The sequence below is a fragment of the Aquarana catesbeiana genome, linkage group LG06, assembly GCF_042186555.1.
Source record: "Aquarana catesbeiana isolate 2022-GZ linkage group LG06, ASM4218655v1, whole genome shotgun sequence".
Lineage (NCBI taxonomy): Eukaryota > Metazoa > Chordata > Amphibia > Anura > Ranidae > Aquarana > Aquarana catesbeiana.
Genome location: NC_133329.1, coordinates 311,928,740 through 311,945,388, shown reverse-complemented (window position 1 = coordinate 311,945,388; position 16,649 = coordinate 311,928,740). Strand labels below are relative to the sequence as shown.

The window sequence follows — 16,649 nt, the reverse complement described above, 5'->3', positions numbered from 1 at the left end:
AGACAGGACGTTTTGGGAAATCTCTCCAGTTGGGGGCACAAAGAGCAGCAAAACATTAACTGGAAATGGAACAATATTTGCTACCTGGGATTTCTGGCAAAAGGGCAGCTAGTTTAGGACCCTTCTGTTTTTATAGGACTGTGAGACATGAGAACTTTCCCTTTATTTCTATTTATACCTTATCAATACAGTAGCACCTGTACACAGGTTTCACTCATGCCACAGGTACATTTAAAAATCTTAATACAATTCATTGCATTTTATAGTAAACAGTCACATACCTGATAGTTCCTGAATCCCCTTTTCTTCTAACTATGGGCCTGGTGTTGGGTTACTGTGGGCCATTGAATTTTGAGTGCCTTTAGGCCTTGAGCACCTACTTTCCTTTGTCAACTGCATGCCTTGCATAGAGATTTTGGACTAGTGCAAAGATTTTTTGTGTGCCAAGTTTAATTTGCTTTTGTTTTGATACAGTGTGCTCTATACAATATGGCATGCAAGTCTGATTTTGTTGAGCGCTCCATTAAAAATGATATTCTTAAGTTTAAGTTTGTCAAAATCTGAAAGCTAATATTCTGTTAGCCATATATAGAAACACCAAATGTCTCTTTTACACTGTATTTCTTTGGCCTCTGCCAAAATTTATAGAACACTGGCAAGTAAAGCCTCCCTAACTCTGGCAGAACTGTTTTAGGTTTTCAGCAAATCTCACACTGTCCCTGACTGTGACGTTAAAGCCCAATTCCAGTAATTCTGCTCCTTTGTAAAGTGAAGGCACAAATGTGAGTTAATTCCAAGGAGATGTTTGACATCTCCTGGGCTTATTGCTATCATTTCATTTACATCTGGCGGGTTTTATTGCACTTCTGGAAGACGGTTATCATAGTATTTCTGGGAATCTGACTTTGATGCTTCAGGTCTAAGCATCTTCAACATTAGAGTTGGTGCAGCTGCTATGCCTGCCCCTCCCCCCCTCCTACCTAATCAGAGAAGCCTTTGTATTATGTGAACTAACAAAATACAAAGGCTTCTCTGAATAGGAAACGGAGGGAAGGAGCGGGCATAGCTTCTGTGTGTGCCTCCCACTCCTCGCTCACAGCCCAGAGTATAACACTGGCAGAGCCATAACCCTGTGAGATATAAATAAGAGGTATGTTCAGGAGATGTCATGAACCTCCTTGGCCTTAACCCCTAGTGTGTCTGACCTTTTTACAAAGTGTCTGAATTCCTGGAATTCAGCTTTATCATTTCTTCCCCTTGGAGAAGCCACTAGGGGGCAGCTGACATAATTCTTTACAGAGAATCAATTTTTTGTGAAGGAGGGGTCAACAGACACAGTCTTTAAGTCCTCATGCACACGGACGTTTTTACAGCTGCTTTTTTGAGCTTTTTTGCAGCTTACAAAGGCCTGTCTATGTTAGTCTATGGCTTCATGCCCACCTAGGCATTTTTGAGCTGCAAGTGGCATAGGCGTTTTTAAGCTGTAAAAAAAAACCCAGGACCAGTGGGTTCTGAGAGACGTTTTTCAGCTGTAAAAATGCTCTGACGCTCAAAAACGTCATTCACCAACGTTTTTCAACGTTTTTGATCCATTGAAAAAAAAAAATTTGAAAAAACAAAAAACGCTAACGCGGAAAAACGCTCAAAAATGCTAAAAAACGCTATTGCAAAAACGCTGAAAAAAGTTTAAAAAAAAAATCACTGCAAAGATGCTGGCGTTTTCATAATGTTACTTTAACAGCCTGTGTGCATGAGGGCTTAAAGTTGCTATATGACTGTGTGAATTCATTTGGGACTTAACAGTTTGTACTTGCATTTAAAGGAATGTACTCCCTGATTAAAGCTGCCAATTCATAACTATTACAGCATACAGGTTCCTGGGCAATGATCTGGTGCCTAAAGCTGGACATACACTAGTGGATTTTCCAACCAAATACAAACATTAGTACAAATATTCTCAGTACATTTATTGACTTGATGAATGTCATTTGAAAGCACTTAAAAATGTTGTTTGCTTTAAACATTCAAGCTTGGAATAAATGGACTTTACCAAACAAAAACCACATTCCCTGTTAGAAATTTGTTCAAGACAAAATTTCCATTGCACTTCTTCGAAATTTTTTAGTCTTTATGGTCAAAAATGAAACATTGAGTTGAGATTGTAAGCTCGCAGGAAGAGGGCCCTCCTAACCCTATTGTATTGTTGCTGTGTTGTCTCCCTTTATATTGTAAAGCGCTGCACAAACTGTTGGCGCTATATAAATTATTTATAATAATAATAATGCCATTAACAATTAGAAAATTGAACAAATGTTCTTAAATCGAAAAAGTTCAAATTAAAAAAGTTCACATTAAATTCTACTAGCGCAAGGGCAGCATTAAAGGGGTTGTAAACCCTCATGGTTTTTCACTTTAATGCATTCTATGCATTAAGGTGAAAAACCTTCTGTAGTGCTGCAAACACCCCCCCCCCCCCATTTTACTTACATGAAAGCTGTCATCTTCAGTCCGGGAAGGAGCACACCAGATCTAGCTTGTGTCTCGTGTCCTGATTAGATAGATTGATAGCAGTGTCCAAAATAGCCTTCTCCAAAGTGGACACTCGATGCGGGGAGGAGCCACCAGCGCCGCTGACGGACCCCAGAAGAGGTAGATCAGGGCAACTCTGTGCAAAACTAACTGCACAGTGGAGGTAAGTATGACATGTTTGTTATTTAAAAAAAACTCTCAATAGCTGTCACTTTGGGTGTACATAATTACTTTGTGTAAGCCCATTGTTATCTCCCACATGCATACCTCCCAACTTTTTGAGATGGGAATGAGGGACACCTATCAGCAAAAGTATGCAGGCATAGGACACACCCCTTGCCATGCCCCTTTAAAGGAGAATTGTGCAAAAAAACAAGATTGGTTAAACCCACAAGTGCTTTTTTTACCACTACTCTTCCTTTATATTGGCTTTTGGAATTTACAAATGCAGCAAATCAGATGAAAGGTTTAGCACTGAGAAACACTTTTTGATAGATAAAAAGTGCATTTTATATACAACTATATAGATCAGATCAAAATTAAGGACAAATGAGGGACAGAGGGACATTGCTCCAAATCAGGGACAGTCCCTCGAAATCATGGACAGTTGGGAGCTATGCACATGGCTTAGTAAATGCAAGCCAAGGCTGACTAGGCTGCATTACTTGTATTGGACTGTGAAAGGCATGCTTTAGTGTTGTTGGATCATAAAGAGGTTGTGCGTGTTTATTTGTATAAACAACTGTACAAAATCTTTATTTCACAAATACACATTCAATATTTGACTAAATTCCCAGAGCACTATGGGTTAGCTAACATGATGGCACAGCAGACACAGTTATGGACTATCTGGTTTCTTATGAGACAACTTAAAGCGAAGCTTCACCAAAAGGGGAAGTTCAGTTTTAAGTACTCTTCCCCCACTCCTCTTGAAGAATTGATACCTTTGAGGAGCTAGTACCCGATTTTGACAGGTACCCACTCCCACTTCTGCTCCGACCGCCTGGGTGATCGGCTGTTCTTTTCCCTCTCCGACACCCCCCCCCCCTGCAGTCTTTAGAGACACGTGACAGGTCCCAGACGACTGCTCTGACCATTCATGATGCGCGGCGGGCACCCGACTGTGAAGCCACAAGCTGTCACAGCCATGTGCCCGTAGTTAAGATGCCGGTGCTGAGGAAAGAAGACAATGGGTGAGACCGGCTAGGGTGAGCACACTGCTGGATTGTGGGACAGGTAAGTAACTGTTTTTTTAAAAGTCAGCAGCTTTTTGTAGCTGCTGACTTTTATTTTTTTTTTCACAGGAGACTGGAACTCTGCTTTAATCTGAAGATTCAGTCAGTCACTACTCTGATGACTCATTGAGTGAATAGCAGGCTTCTTTAAGTAAAGCAGATAGAAATGCATATGAAATGGGGACAAAGTTTCCATTTAGGGCTAAAGGCACAGCTGCTTGCTAGTGTGTGCTGGAAGACAGTGTGCCGATTCGCATTGCACTGTTTTTTTTTAAATACAGAACTCTGTTGAACTGTCAGTACAGTCCTGTTCACTGCGCTGCAAAGAGCACTGCATGCGGGATTTTTTTTTTTTCAGTACACCCCACAGCAATGCTGTGGCATGAACTAACACTATTGGAAACAAGGCTTGTCATCTTGTCTATGCATTGGGTCTATGCTGGAAGTAACAACACGGGTGAACAAAAATGACTAAAAGTCAAATTCATCACTGGTGGAAAAACATACACTAACAGCATAGAAGGCAACTCAATAGGCAACATAAGAGATTTCCATTTCAGAATACCTACATAAAACTTGGAACTACTACAAATTGGCCTATGCTAGAAGTAGTTTAAGGTGGACCTAGCATGAAAAAAAAATACTGTCAACGGTTCTTTTGTATTACAAATATTATCTACATTCAAAATGTTTAATAGCACAATGAAAAATGTTATTAAAACATCTAAAAAAAATGTAGACTTGTGCAGACCATTCTTGTCTAGTAAGAATGTTAGCATGTTCTATATCCACATTATTATCCTCTTTGTAATTGTCAGTATGTATCACATTCTTCAAAACCCGCTGGCTGCAATAAATCCAAAAATGGAAAGAGAGTCTAAAGGCTGGTACACACTATGAGAAAATCAGGTGAATGATGGTGCGATTTTCCTTGTTTCACAGCAAGTCACAGCAAGTCAGAACCAAGAAAGGAAATAATGTTCCGAAAATTCCCGTACGACAAAGGCTTTTTTTTTTTTTTTTTTTTTTTGTTACTTATAGTTTCTGATTATGCGCAGTCTTTCGATTCAGAGTTTCTGTGTACGAAAACGGTACTCATTCGACACAAATCAATTTTTCTGTTCACGTACAAGAAAAATTTTGAAGTTTATCCCTTCACAAATGTACACTTGCAAAGCCTGAATCGGATGTGGAAAGTTGTGTACACACTACACGAAAATCAAACGATTGTGCCTCGTACAGAATTTTCTTTCCGATTTTCCTATAGTGTCTACCTCCTTAAGGCTGGCCGTACATTATACAGTTTTCCTTTAGAGTTACCAAAACCATATAATATGAGGTCAATCCTAAACACTTTCAATTTGTATGCAATCAGGCAGGCCCTTGCACTACATAGTTGAAGGTAAATCTAAAGGAAATTAAACAAGAAAATTGTATAATGTATGGTCAGCTTTAATTTTATATGCCCTCTTTAGACCGTAATATCTCCACCTTCACATGAGTATGGAGGTATATTTGGAGTCCCTTCTGAATGTATACAACTGCTAATACATGTCCATCCTAGTTAGGCACTTCCTCTTTACATGCCAACTATCCACATGGGTACAAGGAATGTTTATGACACTACTTCTACACTTAGGCTGGCCATACATTATACAATTTTCTTGTTCAATTTCTTTTAGATTTACCTTCAACTATGTAGTGCAAGGGCCTACCTGGTCACATACAAATTTTAAGTGTTTAGGTGTGACCTCATATTATAAGGTTTTGTTAAATCTTAGTTTGTACAGCATACTTTGCATCCCAATAGGAGAACTCAAATCGTTGTGCTTGCTTGGTGACTGTTTCTGTTTGATTGAAAGCTCATCTTGGTCTATATCTGCTATAATGACTTTGAGAAGAAACTCCAACCCTCCATATCTTAAAGTGGATGTAAACCCTCACATATACCCAGTGAAGTGAACAGCATCAGATGATACACAGAGATGAAACAAATCTCTCTACATAAGCGTTACATGTGTATCTGCTGTCTTCACCTTTATATACTGTTTAGAAAGTGCATGTTCTGTTAGATTTTTCACTTCCCGATTCCCCTGTAGGAGTTGATTATTGCTAGACACTGAAGACAGCTGATTGGAGGAAAGGCACACACCCCCTCCCCACACATGCAGAGCATGCCTGTGTATAGTTTAGCTGTGTGCTAATCTATTTATCTATTAATAGCCTCCCCCGACACACACTTCTATCTCACGTCTCCGAGAGCTTGTCAAAAGTTATCAGGCTGATAACAGAAGAACGGAGCAGGACAAAGCTACGAGACACAGTGCTTTAAAGAGAGATAGCAAAACACTGCAGATATGTATGCCCAGCTCAAATTTCATGAATCGGGTTTACATCCACTTTAAGGCTTGTTCACTCTGCTGTAATCTGATTTTGATCCAATTTTCAGTATGATTATCTAATGCAGTTTTTTGTGCATTCCTGTACTGTGAAATGTTCAAAAAGTAGTACAGGTACAATTTATAAAAGCGCGCTACTCCAAACCGCATGGTACTACATCTGGCATGCATGTTTGTCCGATGCGTGGGGCTGCCATTAGGAATTAATGACACCCACGCACGCCTACAGAGGGCAGCTCGTTTCTGTGCGGTGTGGGAAAACAAATTATTTCACATTGTACCTGTTATGTATGTTTGATTATATCGATGTGAAGAGTGAATCTCAATGGGAGTGACCTTTTTCATTATTAATCAGCTGATGAACTTGCAGTGTTCTAAAGGGATGCAGGTCTTGCAGCTTTTCTCATTAGAGGTAATTAAATCCTTCTGTGTATCCCACCAAAAATGAAATTTTTGTTGCAGAGGATGCATAAAATCTGACTTGTATCTTAGTGCAGACTTCTGGGAAAAATCAGTGAGTCAATCACCCAAGCAAAGAAATGACTTTTCTGGGGAAGTTCTGTATACAATCTGTGTGCAGGTCGCCTCTAAGTTGTCATATTGCCTTGAATTTTACATAAAATTACAGTGCTGCATATTGAAAAGGAAAGGTAATTTCTATCAAGAAATTACAATATGGCTTGTGTCGCAATTATATATGCTAGATTTTTTTAAATGTATATATTTTTCTTGTTTGCAATTTTTTTCCCCACTAAAGTGAAGTTACCCTTTAAGCTGTGTGTGATGATCAAGCTTTTGCTATATCAATATATTTACTTAAGATTTTCAGGCAGTTCGTGGCATTTCAGTAAATCATGCTGATTTGTTAAAAGTAACTTGTCATTGGATGACTGTAATCTGTAAATATGACATTGTCATACGCTGTATAAGTAAAGAAAATGTTTTTTGTTCTAAACATGATGAAGAAAATATAAATTCATAATACATTACTTCTAAATGTTTATGGATATAGTGTGATTGTATGCTGCGGTGTGTTCTGTAAAGGAGAGGCACCGTGACACCTACAATAATACGCAGCTTGGTAGGGTACTGCATTTTACTGGGCATTAGTGCCGGAGTCCATGTGAGAGGCTCATACAGGGTTCAGCTCCTGTGAAATGTCACCTTTTTTTGAAGCCACTATATTATCTAGAACTTGAAGTGGTTGTAAAACCCCATGTCTAACAAAAATCAAGCATTTAGATCTGCTTACAGTTTGTATAATAAACGTGATAAGCACATTATTCAGTCTTCAGTAATTGAAAGAAAAAGTTCACTTTAAAAAAAAAAAAATGTCTGCGTATTTTTTTGCAGGTAAAAAAAAATGTGCATTTATTTATTTAGTTTTTTGTAGCCTGTAAAGCATTGCACCAGCGATCAGCAGATCTCCTGCAGACCTGTCAGTGTGTTTTTGTGCCTGTACATCCCTTACCAGCAAGCAGATACACTGGCAGGAAGAATCGATGAACTGCCACAGTGCTCCACAGCGCCATGGTAGTTCATTAAAGCAGAGCTCCACCCAAAAGTGGAACTTCCGCTTTAAGGTATCCATCCATTTGGCATGTCATTTTTTTGGGGGGGGAGTGGGTACCCAGTTTTGACAGGTACCCAGCTCCCACTTCCGTCCGTGCTGCCTAGGCGACTCCATCCTCCCTGCAATCTTCTAGGGCATGTCACAAATCCCAGAAGATTGCCCGGCCATTCAGGATGCGCAGCCCGACTAGCGCATGTGAAGTCCGTACTCAGATGTGAAGACGCAAGCTGTCACAGCCGGGTGCCCACTCTTGCAATGCCGGCGCTGCAGAACGGGAGGGGGGGAGAGAACGGAGGCTTTGGGCAAGGGCCACATCGCTGGACAGTGGGACAGGTGAGTGTGTGTTCATTAAAATTCAGCAGCTACACTTTTTGTAGCTGCTGACTTTTCATAAATATTGTCCAGTTGGAACTCCGCTTTAAGAACTACAAGCCGACATCTGCAAAGGATTTTGGCACTTGTAGTTCATTCATACACAGAGCTCTGTGTATGAATGATGCGGGCGGAGCCCTGCATGGTTGCGCTGATATAAAAAAAATTACAGTAGGGGGAACTTTTCTCTGTACTGCTGTCACAGGGAGAGAAGGCAGCAGGGAACGGCTGCAGCATTGGGAACTTGTGTTACATGATCCACCCTAAAATAGGGTGGAACATGTAATATGTTGCCAAAGATGAACTTCCTTTAATGCATTTGCATGTTTCAACCTGCTGAATATCTCCCGATTTGTGGGCGTGCACACGGCCTGGAGCTCGGGAGGCGGAGTCATAATGTCACTGTACTAGCTTCTCAGCTGTACACGCCCTTGGCAGTGCGCACGGCGGCTGGACTCCTCATTAAGCCTGTCAATCAAAGAAGAGGGGGGTGGCGACACACTTTTTTTTTTTTTTTTTCAGGTGTCGGTACAAGGAACCTCTTGATCTTGACCCCAGTGACCTGGAACTACTGACACACAGCGACTCCTTAAATAAACCAGTCTCTAGTTTATATAAAGACCTCTTTCAGGAGACGACAGTATTGATGGAGACTTGCAGACTGGCCTGGGAGGCAGCGGCTCCAGGGCTAGACAGAGATGACTGGGATGACATGTGGGGGGCTGCATTTCAGTGACTAGTCTCTACTAGGGATCGTCTGATCCACTATAAATTCCTGCATAGAATATACCTTACATCAGCCAGGATGTTTGGGAAACAACACTCTTTGCTGGAGATGCTCAGCACCCCTTGTAAATTTCATGCATATATTTTGGGACTGTCCCCAGATTAAACCCTACTGGCAAGCTGTAGCGCAATGTATTAAGTCGGTCACTTCCATTTCGATTCCTCTCTACTCACCCTCCTGTTTTATGCCAAAAAGTGGATTATCTTGTCATGGAAGAGCTCTTCTTCCCCAACTGTGGCATCCTGGAATTGTTAACCAATAAAGCAGTACCTTTTTACAAAGCAACCTACTTGAATAGGGGGGCTATGGCCAAGTTCGATAAGGTTTGGGGAGGCTGGATGGCATCTGTGGATACCATCTTGGATTAACTTACCACAAGTACAGGCATTGGTCCTTGCGAGGGAATGCAGAGGTGGGAAGGGGTTATTTCTAGAGGGTTGGGCAGTCACAAATTGAATTCAGGTGGCAGTAAGGCTTTCTTTGGCTTTTGGATACTCTAGACCTTAAAGGGGTTGTAAAGGCAGAAGGTTTTTTTTTAACCACTTCCCGCCCGGCCTATAGCAAAATGGTAGCGTGCAGTGCGGCGATCAGTGGTGCGGTGTGTCAACCTGACACACCACTACACCGATCTCGGTAAAGAGCCTCTGGCGGAGGCTCTTTACCACGTGTGTAAACAGGAAAAGCTGTGTATTGGCCTTTCCTCACTCGTGTCTGACAGACGTGAGTAAGGGAGAGCCAATCGGCGGCTCTCCTGACAGGGGGGGGGATCTGCGCTGATTATAAGCTCACCCCCCGTGCATGCCCACACTGGATGACCAGGGATGACACCAGGACCACCAGGGATCGCACACTACGGGTGGATGACCAGGTATGCCACCAAGGATGACAGCCAGTGCCCAAAATATACCAATGAGTACACAAAAATGGTGCCAGTCAGTGCCCATTACCAATGCCTGCCAGATGTCTCCCTATCAGTGTCCATCAGTGACACCCATAAGTACCCATGCCGCCTATGAGTGCCTATGAGTGCCCATCAGTGCCGCCTATCAATGCCCATCAGTGCTGCATACCAGTGCCACCTATTAGTGCAACCTATCAGTGCCACCTGATTGGTGCCTCCACATCCGTACCCATCAGTGCCCATCGGTGAAGGAGAAAACATATAATGTTTTGTAAATAAGTAACAAACAAACTTTTTTTTTTTTTTTTCAAATTTTCATTTCTTTTCTTATTTGTTGAGCAAAAAATAAAAACCGAAGCAGTGATCAAATACCCCCAAAAGAAAGCTCAATTTGTGGGAACAAAATGATAAAAAAAACTGTTTGGGTACAGTATAGAATGACCGCGCAATTGTTATTCAAAGTGCGACAGCGCTGAAAGCTGAAAATTCGCTTGGGCAGGAAGGAGGTGTAAGTGCCTGGTATTGAAGTGGTTTTTAAGTTAATGCATTCTATGCATTAAGATAAAAAAAAACTTCTGGGTGCAGCAGGACCTCTAATACTTACCTGAGGTCCCTCTCTATCCAGCGATGTCCACGAGTGTCTCAGCTGTTCGAGATTCTCCTTCCTGTTTGTTTGAGACACAGCAGCTGCACCATTGGCTCCCACTGCCGTCAATCTAAGTCAGCTATTCAATCAGGGGAGAGAGGGGGCTGGGTCGGGGCTCCTTGTCTGAATAGACACAAGGTGCTGTGACTCAGCTCAGGTGCCCCATAGCAAGCTGCTTGCTGTGGGGGCACTGAACAGGAGGGAGGGGATAGGAGCACAGAAGAGGGACCCAAGAAGAGAGGAGGATCGGGGCTGCTCTGTGCAAAACCACCACACAGAGCAGGTAAGTATAACATGTTTGTTATTTTTATAGGAAAAAAAATAAGACTTTACAATTAATTTAATTACAATTAATTAATTTCTTGGGGGGGGGGATCCACAATGTAGCTATTGTTTTGTATGATTACAAAAGGAGACCTTGGCTTAAATCACTATGCACTTTCCTTCAGTGGGAGGTTCGGACTGCGTATATCTGTCTGGGCAAGTGTTGTATATTTTTGTTTGTATTTACCCCCCCCCCCTTTTCTTTCTTCTGTTAATGTTACTGTTACGCACTGGGAATTTTACTGTAACCAATGACTGTTCCCCGTAACCTTCGGCTAAAAGTTGTATGTATGTTATAAAACTATATAAATATAAAAATAAAAAGTATTTTACAAAAAAAAGAAAAGCAGAGAGGATTGCAGATGACAGGATGCTCTTTTCCCGGCCAGACTGAGGACGGTAGATTTCTGCTCCTTTGCTGACTTCAATACAATGTTCAGTTTAATTTTGATTTTTGGGGGTTTAGAACCACTTTAACAGTTTTTTGGGCACCCTCTAGTGGTCATCTTATCTAATGGTGGGCAGCTCTCCTGCAGTGTGCCAATATACCGCCTAGTACCTGTGAGTCTGCGGTTTTGATGCACTCCTGAAATTTCCAATATATTGAGTGTTCCTGAATGTTTGACTATGACCTCATTGATCATCCTTTATGGATATCTTCTAAATGTTGAACATACACAGTATGTGAATTATTATTATTATACAGGATTTATATAGCGCCAACAGTTTACGCAGAGCTTTACAATATAAAAGGGAGACAATACAGTTATAATACAATAAGATACAGGAGGATTAAGAGGGCCCTGCTCAGAAGAGCTTACAATGTGAATGCTTCTTCTACTCTCTAATGAAGCCATTACGGGCAAAACATGTTCAAGATTCTACTTGGAGTCTAATGTGTTCACAATGGATTATCCTTATATATCAATGTTTTTAACTGCCATGAGATTTTTTGAATTTGATAAATTTGGAGTACCGTAATTTTAACTGTACTGTACATGTTACTTTAGTACCTTTTAAAGGCCCTAAAAGAGTTTACATACTGTATATGTATTTCTACTTTTCCCCCTCTTTTTTTAACAATAGTCAGTCCTGTAGAGTTGTTTGAATGTACAGCCCACTGGCAATCGGCTGTAACCTTGTTTTGCCCATTTTAAAACTAATCATTATCACTCCTTTGCACTGCAAACAGAGTTCCAGGGAAGAATCTTAAGCTGGCAATACACAGCTCAATTTTCAGCCGAATCAGCAAATTTTGAGCTGTGGGTGTGTGATCATGACCCTGCTTGAGACACATCGATTGAAAAACGGAAATTGCCGGATGAAAATTGAATGGTGACTGCAGCCAATCAAATGAAGTTGCTACTCAGATATTCACACGGTGACAGGTGCAGGCTTTTAGAATACAATAGGCAGCATAGAGATACCCCTATCCATACTGCTTAGAGTGGATGGAGGAATGTAGTAGATTCTCTCATTCGGCCTGCAGTCTGAACTACAACTCTGCATATATGACTGGCCTTCACATTTATTAATCTTGGAAAAAACTTTTTTTTTGTTGCCTATAACAGCTTGTGACAATTATTTTGAATTATTTGGGTATTGGTACCCATAAACCAAAAAAGTGTTTCTCATCGGCGATTTCTCATCGGCATGTAGAGGTGCAAAATTTACTGAAAGGGGAGAAAAGTCCGCTTTCAGTAAAAAGCAAATGTGCCTATTTGGAGCACAGTAGGGATCAAAGTGTCGCTGAAGTATATATTGTATTGCACAGTGTACCGAGTGTATAAGTGTGGAATACAAGTGTGAACATACAGAACAGCACAAGGTAGGGAGCAATGGGGGTTATAGAACATACAGAACAGCACAAGGTAGGGAGCAATGGGGGTTATAGAACATACAGAACAGCACAAGGTAGGGAGCAATGGGGGTTATAGAACATACAGAACGGCACAAGGTAGGGATCAATGGGGAGGTATGGAACATAAAGAACAGTACAAGGTAGGGAGCAATGGGGGTGTATAGTGAGGTTCAGCACAGTGTATAGATTGTAGCTTTGCCTAGTATAGGAAGTAGAGAGATGTGAAGTGACATAGGACTCTTTCATACAGGTGCATTGGCTCATATAGCGTGAAAAGCTTTGTGTTTATCCAATCAGAGCAGCGTAAAGTTGCACACAGGTGTTTTTGTGTAATGACTCACATGCAGCTCTGATTTGGACAGGTACACAAGGAGGGTGCATGGACTAAGGGCCAGTTCACACCACATGCAGTCCAGTGCGTTTTTTTTTTTCTGCATCAAAAATGCATGGTAAGTAGATTATATGGTTTTCAATGGCATAGTTCACACCAGTGCTTACAGTTTAAGTGCTTTCCAGTTCCAGAAAAAAAAGTAGAACATGCTGCATTTTTCCTGCACCGGACTCTACTGGAACGCTATAAAAACCATCAAAAATGCACTGGAACACACGTGTCCTTTATTTAGACCTCTTTCACACTGGGGCGCTTTTTTAGGCGTTTTAATGCAAAAAATAGCACCTGAAAAGCGTCTCTCAAGCCACCCTAGTGTGAAAGCCTGAGTGCTTGCAGGACGGGAGAAAAAATCCTGCAAGCAGCATCTTTGGAGCGGTGCGGGAGCGGTATATACACCACTCCCAAAACGCCCTGCCCATTGAAATAAATGGGCAGCGCTGCCAAAGCACCGGCGCACGGGTGCTACTAACACTTTCTTCGGCTGCTAGCGGGGGTCAAAAGCACTCCGCTATCGGCCGAATAGTGCCACTATAACAGCGGTAAAGTGTCGCTAAAACTAGCGGCGCTTTACCGCTAGCGCCTGCACTGCCCCAGTGTGAAAGAGGGGTCTTAAGGTTAAGTAAAAATGGGGGGGGGGGGGGGGAGAATGTACTGAACTGCATCTGAAATGCATCAAGAACACACTGGAAACGCATCAAAAACGTGCATGCAGAAAAGCATCTGGAACGCACCTGATCTGCGTTTCTATGGTGTGAACTGGCCCTCAGGCACACGCATCCAGGTCTATGCACCAGTACGGCATACCTGTATTTCTCGATGGTGGTGAAAAGGAGGCAGTGAAGACTTGTTTTCTCAATAGTGGTGAAAGGAAGCATTGATGGACATGTATTTAGAAAGAGGTAGTGAGGAATGCGGATATGGAAGGATGTGTTTCTCAGTAGTGGTGAAGGAAAGTAGTGAAGGACTCGATGTTGCTTCATAGCAAAGGAAGGAGGGGCAAGCAATGGAGATTTTTCTCCAAAGTGGTGATAGAAGGTAGCAAATGTTTGTTTCTCTATAGTGGTCAAAGGGGTAAGACTGCAATAGACGCAATGCTGCTTTATAGCAGAAGAAACCATGGACATGTGGCTAGGGTGCACTAAAGGCTTGGAGAAGCAAACCACTTCACCAGCTTCTGATGTTCCAAGAATCTCTGCTGGTAAGTTGCTCATGGATGGATTTTGCTTTTTATGGACTAAAACCAGCCAGGTATTCAGCCTTGATATTATTTTTGGCTGTCCTATCTGTGTATATTTATCTAGTTGGATTGGGATATAACATGCCATCCTTTGGATTGGGATATAACATGCCATCCTTTGGATTGGGATATAACATGCCATCCTTTGGATTGGGATATAACATGCCATCCTGTGAGCTGACTTCATACTCCCTGCCAAATTTTTGCAAGTGATTATATGTTCAAAGTACTGTAGATCTATACAAGCAAAAATACAGCAAGTTAGTAGTAGTACACTGTTCTGTAGCTAATTCTGTAGCTAACGGCACCATAAGATTTCATGATTTATATTCTTCAATCAATTATGGAAAACTACACCAAGTACATAGTCATGCATATCCAGCCCCCAGCCCCGGAGAGGACCTTACGCTTTGTCTCTGTAGCTATTTGGATTTGTTTGTCTTTGGTGGAGGCCACATAATCTACCAGTATGCTTTGAAAAGTTGGAGTAAAGCAATGGAAACACATACATAAAGAACAAATAACACTCTAAGGGTACAGCCACATTCCAATTGTGATCAGCAGCAGCTCTCTGTTGCTGTCAGATTTATACTCTGTGCAAATCAATGGCCGGTGCTGCTGTTTGCATGTAGCTGCCCATTCAAGCAGTTACACGCAAATAGAGCCCCTGGCTGACCCTGAACACCTAGTGAGTTTCCATAGTCAGTGTTTCTGTGAGTTCTGACTGCACACAAACTGGTCACAGTTAATCAGTCAGTTAGTATACAGCCATGGCAGAGAGTGCTGCTGTGTCCAGAGGTGACATTTAGCCATCTCGGAATGTAGCAAACTACCTGCAGATATGTGCCTATGAGAAAGCCCTTTATCTCTTTGGGAGTATGCTGGCTATGCTATAGAACGTTTTTCAACACTGTACTGTACATTTTGTGGCACTGTAGCAGCCTAGACGTGGAAATGTTAGAGATCTCACGTGCCAGTTTAAAGCAGCATTAGACCCAAAAGCAAACATTTATTATATTGCAGCTTACCAGTGCTTAGATGTGGTGGCTGTATTCGTTTTCTTTTTTAGGCTTGTTTTCCTTTTTCATCTGGCCACTTAGGCTCCCTTCACACACAGGTGTTTTGAATTGCGGGCGGAATTGCAAACTTCTTTTGGGCGACGCGCAATTTGGTTTGCGCAATTGTTGCATGACAATCACGGCAGAATCGCACTGCGTTTTTTGGGTGCCAATGAAATGATTGGCACCTGAACATGCTGATGTGCGATTTGACAGTTAGCCTGGGTTCACACTATTGCGAGCACAGAAATCGCATGTGATTCGCACCACAATGCTGTGCCGATCACATGTGATATCCGTGCAATGCAAATTCAGCCATACAGTTTTATGGCTGAACTCGCATTGGCTTACCATGAAAAAGGTGCAGGGACCTTCCCCCCCACTGGAATCGGATCCCATGGGTATTCAGACCCGTGCAATGCGATTCCTGTCTGAAATCACAGTTGGCAATCTGCGTACCGACCTGGGGGTGTCATTACTTTGTATTGACATCCGCAGTGGTTCACAGAGGGCGATGCGATGCAGGAAACAGCACCGGAATCGCGCTGGTTCCCGCATCGCAATAGTGTGAACCCAGGCTTAGTCTGTTGTTTTTCAGCAGAACAAGCTCTTCTACAAATGGTTGAGACAAACCATTTACCACGAACAGGGGTGCTTACAATGATCAGATTTTCTTTATTCATGTAATACCTTTATCCCAAAAGGAAAAAAAAACAGTTTGCTGTAACTGCAGTGTAAGCTTGAGTTTGGCTTCAATTTTTTAGTGTATCTAAATCTGCTAGGACATCTAACATTCCCCTCCCCCAAACTGAAAATGCTGCTGTCCATAGGTGGCCCTGTGCTCCTTCATCCAGAGTGGGAGCACTCTAATACAGGCGGAGTGTTACTGGCCAGATCACCAGGTAAAAAGAGGGGAAAAAAGCCTAAAAAAGAAAAAAAAATTAGCGCAGCCACAGCCTCTGATTGGTATGCTGCAATTTATTACATGTTTTGGTTTTAGGTGTAATACCGCTTTAAGGTTCGTGATGTACCATCAATTGGTGCCAAATTCATTCTTTTAGTGTTCAGCCTGACAGCAAGTTTTGGTTGTCATCATGGCTTTGTGACCAGCACTTTACCTCTGGCATTTTGTGAGTTCTACTAAGCTTTTTTACAGTGCAGTAAATCTGATTTTATACACTCGCCTATTGCATGTTTTGTTATTATTTTATGCATTGCTTTCTGTGTTGTTCTATAGATGAGAAGGGACAGGTGCTCTGTTGAATCTGAAATTTGAATTTTGTTTTTTATCTGTGATCTTTTTTCTTTTCCTTTTTTTTTATATTTATTTATTTTT

General features: G+C 41.8%; 1 protein-coding gene across 7 annotated transcripts in view; it reads left to right on the top strand.

Moving 5' to 3' along the window:
• AGAP1 (ArfGAP with GTPase domain, ankyrin repeat and PH domain 1) overlaps positions 1-16,649 on the top strand; it is a 593,970-nt gene that overhangs the window by 350,861 nt on the left and 226,460 nt on the right. The gene's annotated exons all lie outside the window — the stretch shown is intronic.